Source organism: Gossypium hirsutum, chromosome A08, assembly GCF_007990345.1.
Source record: "Gossypium hirsutum isolate 1008001.06 chromosome A08, Gossypium_hirsutum_v2.1, whole genome shotgun sequence".
In the NCBI taxonomy this organism is placed as follows: domain Eukaryota; kingdom Viridiplantae; phylum Streptophyta; class Magnoliopsida; order Malvales; family Malvaceae; genus Gossypium; species Gossypium hirsutum.
The window spans coordinates 58,011,358-58,025,695 of record NC_053431.1 but is presented as its reverse complement, the minus strand read 5'-3'; positions in this window follow the sequence as shown (position 1 = coordinate 58,025,695).

Sequence of the window (14,338 nt, the reverse complement as noted above, 5' to 3'; positions counted from 1 at the left end):
TGAAGGTCCTCAGATGGTAATTAGACCATTTTTTAAACTAGTGGATAAAAATGGACATGAAATAAGAGAAAATTTACTATTTTAAGAAAAGGGCATTTTGGTCATTTGGTAATTAAATGAATTAATAAGCAAATTAAAAGCCAATTTTTGCTCATCTTCTACCCCTTGGCTGAAATTTACAAGAGGAGGACATAGCTAGGGTTTTTCAAGCTTCCAAGCTCGATTATAAGTCTGTTCTAGCCCCGTTTTTAATGCTATTTACATTTTTGAAGTTGTTGTAACTCGATCTACCTATTTCTAGCACTAATTTAGGGTATGATTAAGGTCTAGGTTTGATCCATGTTATACATGTATGAATTTTGATGGCTAATGGTAGAAAATGCATGTTTGATGTTAGGAAAAACAACTTTTACTAAGTAATTTTCGAAAAAAATGTCAAAAAGGACCTAATTGTAAAAGTTATAAAATAAGTAGTGAAAGTGTGATTAAGTGGAAAATATGGCCTGGTATAAGTATTAAAATGGTTCAGTTAGGCTTAGGTTTTGAAGAAATTGAATACATTTCAATTTACGAGCCTAGGGACGAAATTGTAAAAATGTGAAATATTAGGGGCAAAAATGTAATTTTGTCATAATATGATTTTTAGACTGAATTGAACAATGTGTGTATTAAATAAGTTAAATTTTTTATTATAGATCAAGATAAACGAGGTTTAGACCTAGATCTGGGGAAAAATAAAGTGTTTTAACGGTTAGGTCAAATTCTACTATTTTTGTACCAAGGTAAGTTCGTATGTAAATAATGCATTGTTATAATTATGTTTTAAATGCTTTAATATTGTATGAATTATGGTTGAATCTTTGGGACACATTCGACAAAGTTTCAACAAGTGAGAAATCCCAGTTGAACCTTAGGAATAGAATAGGATACAAGTGACATGTCACTAGGAACCCATGTGTTTATGTAATCTGGTTGCTGGTCTCGTATGTCCTACCAGTGGCTGGGTAGTCTGGCATGAGTTTTGGATACCTGACAACTTGTGTGAGCAGCACTGTGTAGCTACATCCTGACTATCACCTTGTGTGAGCAGGTCCATGAGTAGCTCAAAAACAAGCCTAAATGTATTATGAGATATGAGGTAGCTTTGGCTACATGTATGGCACTTATGTGCAAGATTTCTAAGTATCCGTTAATATTCTGAGTGTTCAACGGGAATGTCAAAGTTGTGAAAGGCTATGGTATGTTACGAGTTGGTATAGGTACGTACGTAAAACTCATACGTAATGAGCTCGATAAGTGATGAACCCTTGGTAAGGTTATGATTGAGTAAGTTAAGACTATAAATTTTTATATCATTCATGTTAATTTCTATCATGCTAATTATATGTTAGATGTGTGGTTATGATGCTTATTATTTGTATAAGAGCTTACTATGCTATAAAGCTTACTCCTCTTTCCTTTCCCTTGTCCTATAGTATCACCAAGCTAGCTCAGGGATCGGAGACTGTCAGAGATCCACTCACACTATTAACAATTATTTTGGTATCAATGGTTTCAACGTTTTGAGTAATGGCATGTATAGGGGACTTGGTCATTTCGGTATGTGTCATCCCTTAATGAATGTGGAAACTTACATGATTTGAGTTGATGAGTATGTGATGTTTGTGTATAATAGATGGTGGCTTGTAATTGACGTGTGAATGTCTTGATTGTGGCTGATTTGGTTGTATGTAAATGCTTGAATTGGTGCGATGTTGTGTTGTGTAGGTGTGTGCATCAAAGGGTGGCAAAATGGCTTGGTAAATAGACTTATTTTTGTCCACACGGGTAGACATACGGGCGTGTGTCTAGGCTGTGTGTGACACATGGTTTGCCCTACGGGCATGTGTTAGGCTGTGTGTCCCCTGCATCCCAATTTTTGCAAAATAGAATGCTCAGAATTGAGCACACAAGCAAAGACACGGGTATGCGTCTCAGCCGTGTGGATGACACGGCCTCAAGCACGGGCGTGTGTCCTGGGCGTGTGAAGTTTGCAACTATTTTATGAAAAATCATAAATTTTAAATCGACCACATGGCCTAACACACGGGCGTGTGACTTGGCCATGTGTCTTTAATTTTTCTTGGGTGACAAATAGAGAGTTACACTGGGTTGGGACATGGGCGTGTGTGATCACACGACTTGTCCACACGGGCGTGTGATCCTTGTTCAGTGGAAAATTTTCTAAGTGTTGCAAAATTTTCTAATGTTCTCAGTTTAGTCCCGAACCACTTTCGATGCATGTTTTGGGCTTCGTAGGCTCGTATTAGGGACTTTATGATTAAATGCAAAAATTTTTAATTTGGACGCAAATTGATGACTCAGAATTGTATGAAAGTTGTGTAGTAAGTCCAATAATGTCTTGTACCCAGTCCCGGCGTCGAACATGGGTAAGGGGTGTTACATTAGAGATTACATGCATGCTGTTCATAAATACCATTGAATGAAATAGTAAATTAAAACTAATATAAGCTTTAGCCATTAAAGGAAATAAATGTTTCATCAAGCAATCCCAACTTTATGAGATTAACTCATGGGCTAGCAAATAACATCCAAATTCAGAATAACATTCAACATCATTCTTTCTCGATTCAATTCAAAAAGCAATAAATAAAGAAGTAAAAGAAAAACTTCAGGAAGATGGTTGTCGCCTATCCAGCCCACAACTTCAGCAATAATGGCCAAGAAGGAATGCCCTATTCTTCTCCCTTTCAATTTTGCCTTGTTCTTAACCGTTATCCTCTATTCTCGTCCCAGGAGCTTTTTCTCCAATTGTCTCTCTAATTGTCCACTATCCAAAAATCCCCCTTTTTCAGTTTTTATTTTTGGGTTTTATATCTCCTCTTTTAGGGTCGACCCATCATCCCATGATCCCATGATCTTTTTTTCTCTTTTTTAAGCTGATTTTTCTGGTACACGTATAGCAGGGTTGATAACGATTAAGCGTTGACCAGGTCACTTCCTAGCACTGCTACAACTTTCATGTTGGCAAATTGTCCAACCTTTTGCCATGATAAACCTTCACTTTTTTACTTCTTTTCCTCATTCTGCACCTTGCACTTAACAAACAAATTCTTTCCCCAAACAATTAGAAGTAACAGGTAATAACATTTAAGCATAGTCCAAGCCTTTTAATACAATTTCCTAAAAACACTAATGGAAAATCCTAAAATGCAACTAAACTTACCTAATTACAGGCAATTAACTAAGTCTAAAGGTATAAAATATAACTATTTTCAAGAGTTATTACACCCTCAAACCTGAGTTATTGCTTGTCTTCAAGCAAGATATGCATGACTGCAAAATTTTTCCATTACAGATAACCACCTTGAACTGCCAGTCTACTCAAAGAACAATATATACATTAGTTCTCAGCAATCTTCTTTCTCCAAAAACTTGTTCAAGTGTCAGAGGTTCGCTCAACAAAGGTGGTGCAGAAAATTTTATCCTAAAAACAAAATTTCCTAAGTGCTCATGTGTGTTTTCTAGCCATAGCAAGCATCTCCTAATTTATTTAGTTCATTTGTTACCTAATGTAACGCCCCTTACTCATATTCGACACCCAAAACAGGATACGAGGCATTACTGGACTTAAACACAAGCAAACATACACTTTTGAGTTATAAATTTGCGTTCAAATTTAAACCCTTTTGTATCCAATCACAATGTCCCTATTACGAGCCTACGAGGCCCAAAACATATCTGGAAGTGGTTCGAGACTAAACAAAAACTTTAGAAATTTTTACAACACTTAGAAAATTTTTGCTAAAATAGGGTCACACGCCCATGTGGCTTAGGACACGCCCGTGTGGTCACACACGCCCGTGTCCCTAACCTGTGTAACTCTTTATTTGTCACCCAAGAACAAATTGAAGTTATATAGCCAAGACACACGCCCATGTCCTGAGGTCGTGCCCTTCACATGGCTAAGACATACGCCCGTGTCTCTGCTCATGAGCTCAATTCTGAGCAATCTATTTTGCAAAAAAAATTAAGGTGCAACGGACACACGGCCGAATCACACACCCATGGGGCTGACCGTGTGTCACACACGACCTAGACTCATGCCCGTGTGTTTACTTGTGTGGACAAAAACAATGCTATTTACCAAGCCATTTTGCCACCCTCACTTGCACATATTTACTCAACATCACATGGCACAAACTCAAGCATGAACAGCAACCAAATAATCACAACTAGGATTGTAACATGTCTTTCTCATACCATTTTTAAACATGCTTAAAACATCAACCTTTCCACATCAAATTATGCAAGTTTCCACATTCACAAATGACATTAATACAAATATACTCATAAAAAACATTAGCCAACCTCCAAGGCTATATATAAAATGAACCTTGAACCATTCACGTTCTAGTACCACATCAACATCTATCATACATACAACATTTATCATGCCATAAATCACATTTCCAAGTACTTCAGATTCACCAAGCACACCATGATCATATCACCAAAGCCATTGACATATATATGAATATACTTAGGCTTACTACCATGTTACCAATATAAGCCAACTTACATGGCCAAATAGCAAAACAAGCCTTTGATGATTACAAGCCATTACATTGGCTAAAATCAATAAGGGCATATATAAAAAATTGACTTAGTCCCTATACATGCCATAATCTTCAAATACTTGAATTCAACAATACCCAAAATTAATGGCTTGATAGTGTGATAGAATCTCTGACGATCTCCAACTAGAGCTAGCTTCACGGCACTATAAAACATGAGAAAAGGAAGGGGGTATGCTATATAGCTTAGTAAGTCCGTATGAACATAAGAAGCAACTCTTACCGATCATTTACGAAATCCAATGATATAAACACAAGATAATATAAATTGCATTAAAACTCATAGTTATAACTTATTCAATCACATTGTTTGTTCTATCAATTTGCAAGCATAATTTAACATGTCATGACATTAGCCTAATAACTGAAATCTCTCCATTATAACCATTTACCACAATCACCCAATCATTTCAAACCTAATAATAAACATGCATATTTACTATGAGTGTTCACTTTTCAAGCATATATTCTGACATCTTTCAATTATTTGAAGCCCATATCTTCTCATAATCATTTTAATAGGAAATTATGCTAATATTTCCTTTTTCTCATATTCGATAAATCACAATTTGTGTGAATCAAACATGCTAGATCATAACTCAATTTGACCCGATAGCCAATTACACGATCGCCAACCGAATTTACCATATATTTTGTACATCACAAGTATAGATCAATAATCACAAGGCTTTTGCAAAAACATTCTCATGGAAACCATGAACTCACAATATCATGAAGTAAATGCTTATAAACTTTATGTACATACTTGTTCAATTTCGTAATACTTACATGCTCTTTCTTTTCTTTGACATACCCATTAAATTAACCGTTGAACCACTTGGAATACTAAAGGATACTCAGGAATCTCGTACACATGGTACCGTACCAATGCCATATCCCAGATATGGTCTTACATATAATCTCGTATCGATGCCAATAGCTCAGCTATGGTCTTACACGAAGTCTCATATCGATGCCATATCCCAGATATGGTCTTACACGAAGTCTCATATTGATGCCACATACCAAATATGGTCTTACACAAAGTCTCAAATGATTCCATATCCCAGATATGGTCTTACACTTAATCTTAGTAACCCTAATGTCATTACATTTGTATCCATCTATTCCTAAGGTTCAACAGGGGTTTTCGCTGTATCGAATCTCTGTCGGTCATTTCCGTAGTATCATACTCAATAGCATTCACATTTCATTTCAATAATATAGCATTTACCACAATTATATCAATTAAGCATCTATACATATATAATTTAATGCTTATTAAACATACGAACTTACCTCAACATAAAAATGGCGAAAAGGACCTAACCGTCAAATACATGTTTTTCTCCCGTTTTAGATCCAAACCTTGTTTTTCTTGATCTATATTATCACATTCAACTTATTTAATCATTAAACTATTCAAATCAGCCCAAAATCACATTATGGCAAAAATTAAATTTTTGCCCCTAAAGTTTCACATTTTTACATTTTAGTCCCTATGCTCATAAAATGATTTTCATCCAATTTCTTCATTACCCAAGCCTAGCCAAATCTTTATTGTACCCATACCAACCCACATTTTTCATTATATAAAACTTTTACTACTTATTTTATAACTTTTACAAATAGGTCCTTTTAGGCATTTTCATCGAAAATCACTTAGTAAAAGTCGTTTATCAAACATCAAACTTGTATAATCTACCATTAAACATTAAAATATACTAATATCCATCATGGGTCAAAATTTAGACTTTGATTATGTCTTAAATTAGTGGTAGAACTAGATAGATCTTGTTATGAGGATTTCAAAAACATAAAAATCATTAAAAACGGGGCTAGAACGGACTTTCAACCGAGCTTGGAAGCTTGAAAAACCCTAGCCATGGTTTCTCCTTGTGAAATTCGGCCATGGGGTAGAAGATGGACAAAATTTGGCTTTTAATTTGCTTTTTAAATCATTTTATTTACCAAATTACCAAAATGCCCTTAATCAAAAACTTTAAAAACATACCTAATCATATCCTTTTTTGTCCATCAATTTACCATTTAAGGACCTCCAATTTAAAATTTCATAACAATTGGACACCACTAGCATGTAGACTCAACTTTTTCACTTTTTACAATTTAGTCCTTTTGACCAAATTGACGCCTAAACGTCAAAATTTTCGAACGAAATTTTCACGAAATCATTTCATAAAATTGTAGACCATAAAAATATAATAAAAATAAATTTTCTCTACGTTGGATTTGTGGTCCTGAAACTACTGTCTCGATTAGGCCCAAAATTGGGCTTTGCACCTAAACTCAAGTTTCTCTAAGCCTACTTAAAATGTTTATATATTATTCTTTTTTTCCTTATTTGTTTTTTCTCTTTTTTTTTCAAATTAATGTAGGGGATTTAACATGTCACAAAATTATTTGTCTCGATAATCACAATAGAGCAAACACTAAATTACCGAGTACTCAACCATGTCAGAATTTTAAAAAAAAAATCATTCTTAAAGCTAAGGCTTTTAACTTAGAAGATGGATGGAGCAAACAATTACCTCCTTAGCTACTCAGCCTGTTTCTACACTGGAGTACCCTTTGTTTTCTTTCATTACACACTCTTACTCAAACTCACCTTTCTAGTCAACAGCATGATGGACCAAACAAAGTAATGTTGACTTACTTAGCAATTTTAAGCCTTGAGGTGCCTTTCTTTATTTTTAAGTAATGCTTTGGCAATTTGGTTGAGTTTGGCTTTAAATGTAACACCCCGTACCCGGGACCGTTGCCGGAGTCGAACACGAGGTATTTACGGACTTATTTCATTGTAAAACACAGTTCATTTAAAATTTTCAGACAAGCTGGCTAACTGCGTCACTGTCACCTTAAAAATCATATCTCGAGCTACAAAACTCGAAAACCAGTTCTGTAAATTTTTCCTGAAACTAGACTCATATGTTCATCTACAAATGTTTTTCTAGAATTTTTGGTCAGGCCAATTAGTACAGTTTATTAGTTAAAGTCTCCCCTGTTACAGGGTTCGACTACTCTGACCTTCATGCATTACGACTTATAAATCTCCCTGTACAGGGCTTAAATACTTATGCCGTTTGTTTCTAATGAAACTAGACTCAAAAAGGAATCTATACATATATGGCATGACTTCTAATTATCTCTGGTTAATATATAGTGAATTTTCAAAGTCAGATCAGGGGATCCAGAAATCGCTCTGGCCCTGTTCCACGATAACTTAAATATCTCTTAAAATACGACTCACATGTTCGTTTCGTTTCTTCCATACGAAAGTAGATTCATCAAGGTTCAATTACATAATTTTTTCACTATTTAGTTCCATTCCTACTATTTTTAGTGATTTTTCAAATCCACACCACTGCTGCTATCAGTATCTATTTTTAAGGTAAACTTTACCTATTTCATGGTTTTCCATGAATCAACTAGAATTTGTCATACATAGCATCAAAATAATCATAATTAACCATTCCCAATGGCTAATCGTTACCAAACATTTCCATACCTCTCAATGAACAACATACAAGACGATTATAATGCTATGCTCAAAGTGTATATAAGCCATTTTCGCATGGCTATCCAAATTTATACAAAACCAAAGGGCACATGACCAACAACAAAAGGGTAGTCCTATACATGCCATTTTCAAAGTTCAACCAAAAGTGTACCAAAAGGGCTTTGATAGTGTGGACGACTTCGACTTCAACAATCCCGAGTCCGATAGCTGACGAACCAAAATCTATAAAACAGAGAATCAAAGAAACGGAGTAAGCATTTAATGCTTAGTAAGTTTTGAGCCATGAAATTAGACACAACTAAAGTATAGCATTCATATGGCTAAACGGATAATTTCTTATGCACAAATTCTCAATATCATACTTACTTCACATTACCAACCCTTATATTCATACACAAAAGATCAACTTAGCCAAAGGTCGGAAGCTCATTAATTGACTGAGCGATTAATATTTCAAGGGAATTTACTACTTCAACGCATATACGAAACGTACCTCATCGTTGGGATTTACGAGCGTATCAATTTAAATTATTACAGCAAGATCGCTATAACCAAACCAAGTACCTTCGGAGTTTAGCCGGATATAGCTACTAGCTCAAATGCCTTCGGGACTTAGCCCGGTTATAGTAACTCGCACAAATGCCTTCGGGACTTAGCCCGGATATAGTAACTCGCACAAATGCCTTCGGGACTTAGCCCGGATATAGTAACTCGAACAAATGCCTTCGGGCTTAGCCCGGAATTAGTCACTAGCACAAATGCCTTCGGGACTTAGCCTGGGTATCAATCGAATATCCATGCACATATCAATAAATCATGACACATCAATATTTCATTTTCATAACTAGAATTCAAACACAATTCAATTATTAAGCATTACATTTTCGGCTCAATAGCCACATACGAACAGCATGATTCGGCTTGCTTCATGACATGATTTCTATGCACATACGGCTACCCATCTTACGTATAGACTAATTAACTCACATATGATTCAAGTAGAATCATTATATCACCGTATATTGTTATAATTATACGTCATGACTTAATCAAATCATAAACTAAGTTTCACTACTCGAAAACTTACCTCGGATGTTGTCGAACGATTTCGATGGCTATTCGATCACTTTTTCCTGCCCTTTATCGGATTTAGTTCCCCTTTGCTCTCGAGCTTAATATTAACAAATAAATTGATTTAATCATTTTGAACATCAAAGAGGAATTTAAGGTACTTAGCCCTTATATATTAGGCATTAGAGTCATATATGTATGAAATCACGAATCAAATTCAACATATTAGCCAATATTCTCCTTAGCCGAATTTTCTAAGTCAAGATAAAGCCATCAATATGCTTACCTATGGCCGAACATACACATCAACCTATTTACTCATTCATGTGGCCGAATATGCATGTCTATGTTGAGGTCGATTGTATACTTAATACATTCTACAAATATGGTCACTTGTATTGACTAAATACCATTTTGTTTCAAGTTCAAAACTTGGCTAATACACATATATACACTAGAAATCAAATACTAACATTTGCACTTCACCTTAATAGCTAGCTTAGCAAACCTTGATTTAACACATAATTGTTCATAACACAATTGTAACACCCCGTAACCGAGACCGTTGCCGGAGTCGGACACGAGGGGTTTGCAGACTTAAATCACTTATTTTCACAGTCCATTTTAAAAATTTCCAGACAGCTGACTAACTGCGTCACTGTCACCTTAAAAATCATATCTTGAGTTCCAAAACTCGAAAATCAGTTTCGTAAATTTTCCCTGAAACTAGACTCATATATCCATCCACAAATTTTTTTCTAGAATTTTTGGTCGAGCCAATTAGTACAGTTTATTAGTTAAAGTCTCCCCTGTTTCAGGGTTCAACTACACTGACCTTTGCACATTACGACTTGGATATCTCCCTGTACAGGGCTTCAATACTGATGCCGTTTCTTTCTATAGAAACTAGTCTCGAAAAGGAATCTATACAAATATGGCATGACTTCTAGTTATCTCTGGTAAATTTATAATGATTTTCCAAAGTCGGAACAGGGAATCCAGAAACCGTTCTGGCCCTGTTTCGCAAAAACTTAAATATCTCATAATATACTGTTCATATGATCGTTTCGTTACTTTCCTATGAAAATAGATTCATCAAGGTTCGATTACATAATTTATTCACTATTTGATTCCATTCCTACTATTTTTACTGATTTTTCACATCCACGTCACTGCTACTATCAGCATCTATTTTAAGGTAGACTTTACCTATTACATAGTTTCCATGATTCAACTTGCCCTTTAGCATATATAGCACAAAATATGATCATGATTAACCATTCCAATGGCTAATCATTCCCAAACATTTCCATACCTCTTAACGAACATCATACAAGACAATTATAATACTAAGCTCAAAGTGTATATAAGCCATTTTCGCATGGCTATCCAAATTTATACAAAACCAAAGGGTCCATGACCAACAACAAAACAGGTAGTCCTATACATGCCATTTCAAAGTTCAACCAAAAGTTTACCAAAAGGGGCTTTGATAGTGTGGGCGACTTCGACTTCAATCATCCCGAGTCCGATAGCTGACAAACCAAAATCTATAAAACAGAGATTCAAAGAAACGGAGTAAGCATTTAATGCTTAGTAAGTTTTGAGCCATGAAATTAGACACAACTAAAGTGTAGCATTCATATGGCTAAACGGATCATTTCATATGCACAAATTCTCAATATCATACTTACTTCACATTACCAACCCTTATATTCATACACAAAAGATCAACTTAGCCAAAGGCCGGTAGCTCATTTATCGACTGAGCGAATACTAATTGTAAGGGATCAACTAAATCAATGCATATACGAGACATACCTCATTGCTGGGATTTTACGAGCATATTAATTGAAACTATTACAGCAAGGTCGCTCATTCCCAAGCCAAGTACCTTCGGGATTTAACCGGATATAGCTACTCGCTCAATGCCTTCGGGACATAGCCCGGATATAGTAACTCGCACCAATGCCTTCGGGACTTAGCCCGGATATAGTAGCTCGCACAAATGCCTTCGGGACTTAGCCCGGATATAGTAGCTCGCACAAATGCCTTCGAGACTTAGCCCGGATGTAATAACTCGCACAAATGCCTTCGGGACTTAGCCCGGATGTAATAACTCACACAAATTCCTTCGGGACTTAGCCCGGAACTAGTCACTAGCGCAAATGCCTTCAGGACTTAGCCCGGTTATCATCCGAATATTCATGCACATATCAATAAATCATGACACATTTATATCTCATTTTCATAATTAGAGTTCAAACACAAGTCACGTATTAAGCACTCCCATTTTCGGCTCACTAGCCACATACAAACAGCATGGTTTAGTTTGCTTTATGACACGATCTCTATGCACATACGGCTACCCGTCATGCGTATAGACTAACATACTCATCATATAATTCAAGTAGAACCATCATATCACCGTATATTTGTTATGCTCAAACATCATGACTTAATCAAATCATAAACTAAGTCTCATTGCTCGAAAACTTACCTCGGAGGTGGTCGAACAATTTCGGCGGCTATTCGATCACTTTTTCCTTTCCCTTATCCAACTGTGGTCCTCTAAGCTCTTGAGCTAATCCAAACAAATTTAACTTATTAAAGTCTCATTATGCTTGCTTATGGCCGAATATGACAAGGAGTTTGATAGGTCATATGGCCACCTTTAGCTCAAATACAAAATGGTCATAGGCATTTTTAATCACATTGAGCAATTTAGTACAATTAATCAAACATTTCCTCATGTGCACCTTTATGACCAAATACACACATCATTAACCTAATATCAATTAACTAAGCACTTAACAAATTCTCCTTGAGCCGATTGTCTAAGTCAAGATAGGATCATCATTATGCTTACCTATAGCCGAATGTACAACATCAATCTATGCATTCATTCGTGTGGCCGAACATGCATGTCTATGTTGAGGCCGATTGCATACTTAATACATTCTACAAGTATGGTCACTTGTATTGACCAAATACCATTTTGTTTCAAGTTCAAAACTTGGCTAATACACATATATGCACTATTAAAACATCCTCTCCATTCCATCAATTCAACACATGCATTACTCATTAATATACAAAATTATATTCGGCCTTAGCACACCTCTTGCTGGCCGAATTTTTTTCTCCATCTAGCAACATTTTATGTACTATGCCGAACCAAAAAGATCAAACACCTAGCTTAATCATTTCCAAAACACTTAACCGGCCTTTGACCAAGACTTTAAACAAAGTCTATGTTCGGCTATCACACATATGGGCATTATTAGTTCAAAGTTTTAACAAGATTAATTTCTTTGATCTTAACCTAAATGACAACCCCCATTGTTCATCTAGATTTAGCATGAAACAAACACCAACCAAGAAAACAACACCCATGGCCTAGTATCATCTTCATCACATAGCAAGATTTAAACCATGGGCTAGGTAGAACTCAAACTAACATAAAAAATATGCATGAATCTCATGGAACAACATCAAACATACCTTAGTCTGGCAAACAACCATAGCCGATTTTCTCATGCTCTTCCCCTTCCTTTCTTTCCTCTATTCGGCCAAAGATGTTCAAGAATGAACACTTTTTTTTTGTTTTCTTTCTTCAATTCACGGCAATGGGGGGGGGGAACATGGATGAGACAATTTTTTTCATCATCATTTACCTTTCCATCATTATTTTATTACCCATACTCCTTATTTTATTTTTCCTAACATAAATCACTAACATAACATGTTTATGACATGTTTTGCCCATCACCCTTTGTCATGGCCAACCACTAGTAATTAAATGGGGGAAATTGACATGCAAGTCCACCCCTTTGATTACATGCACTAATAGATCCTTATAGATTAACCTATCACATTTCGAAAGTGTCACACATAAGTCCTATTGACTAAATTCACATGCAATTTACTAAATCGAAGCTTAAAACTTTCACACATTCATAATCACATATTTTAGACAATAAATATCATATTCAAATAATTTGGTGACTCGGTTTAGCGGTCCCGAAATCGCTTTTCGACTAGGGTCACTTTAAGGCTGTCACAACTCTCCCCCACTTAAGAAATTTTCGTCCCCGAAAATCTTACCTGTAAATAGGTTTGGGTATCGCTCTTTCATAGAGTTCTCGGGTTCCCAAGTAGCTTCTTCCATCTCGTGTTTGTGCCATAACACTTTTACTAAAGGAACCTTTTTGTTTCGTAACTTTTTCACTTCACGAGCTAGGATACGAATCGGTTCTTCTTCATAACTCATATTGGCTTGAATTTCAACCTCTGATGGACTAATTATGTGCGATGGATCAGATCTACAACGTCGAAGCATCGAAACATGAAAGTCGTCGTGAATCTTTTCAAGTTCAGGGGGCAAAATCAATCGATACGGAACTGGACCGACTCGTTGGATATTTCATATGGCCCGATGAACCTCGGACTCAATTTGCCCTTACGCCTAAATCTGAGTATCTTTTTCCAAGGTGAAACTTTAAGAAACACTTTATCTCCCACTTGATATTCAATGTCCTTTCGTTTCAAATCCGCATACGATTTCTGACGATCTGTGGCTGCCTTCAGACTTTCACGGATTACTTTTACTTTCTGTTCAGCATCTTTAATCAAATCAATTCCAAAAATTTTACTTTCATCGAGCTCGGTCCAAAACAATGGTGTACGGCATTTACGCCTGTACAAAGCCTCGTAAGGTGCCATCTTAATACTTGATTGAAAACTATTGTTGTAAGCGAATTCAATCAAAGGTAAATACCACTCCCATGAACCACTAAACTCGAGGATGCAACATCTAACATATCCTCAAGTATCGGAATTATCCGCTCGGATTGACCATCGGTTTGTGGATGAAAAGCGGTGCTAAAATGCAGCTTGGTACCCAAAGCTTCTTGCAATTTCTTCCAAAATGGCGAGGAGAATCTCGGATCTCTATCCGACACAATAGAAATCGGTACCCCGTCTAATCTCACAATCTAAGAAACATACAACTCAGCTAGTTTTTCCAAGGAAAAGTCCGTGCGTACGGGGATAAAGTGAATCGACTTAGTCAGTCTATCCACGACAACCC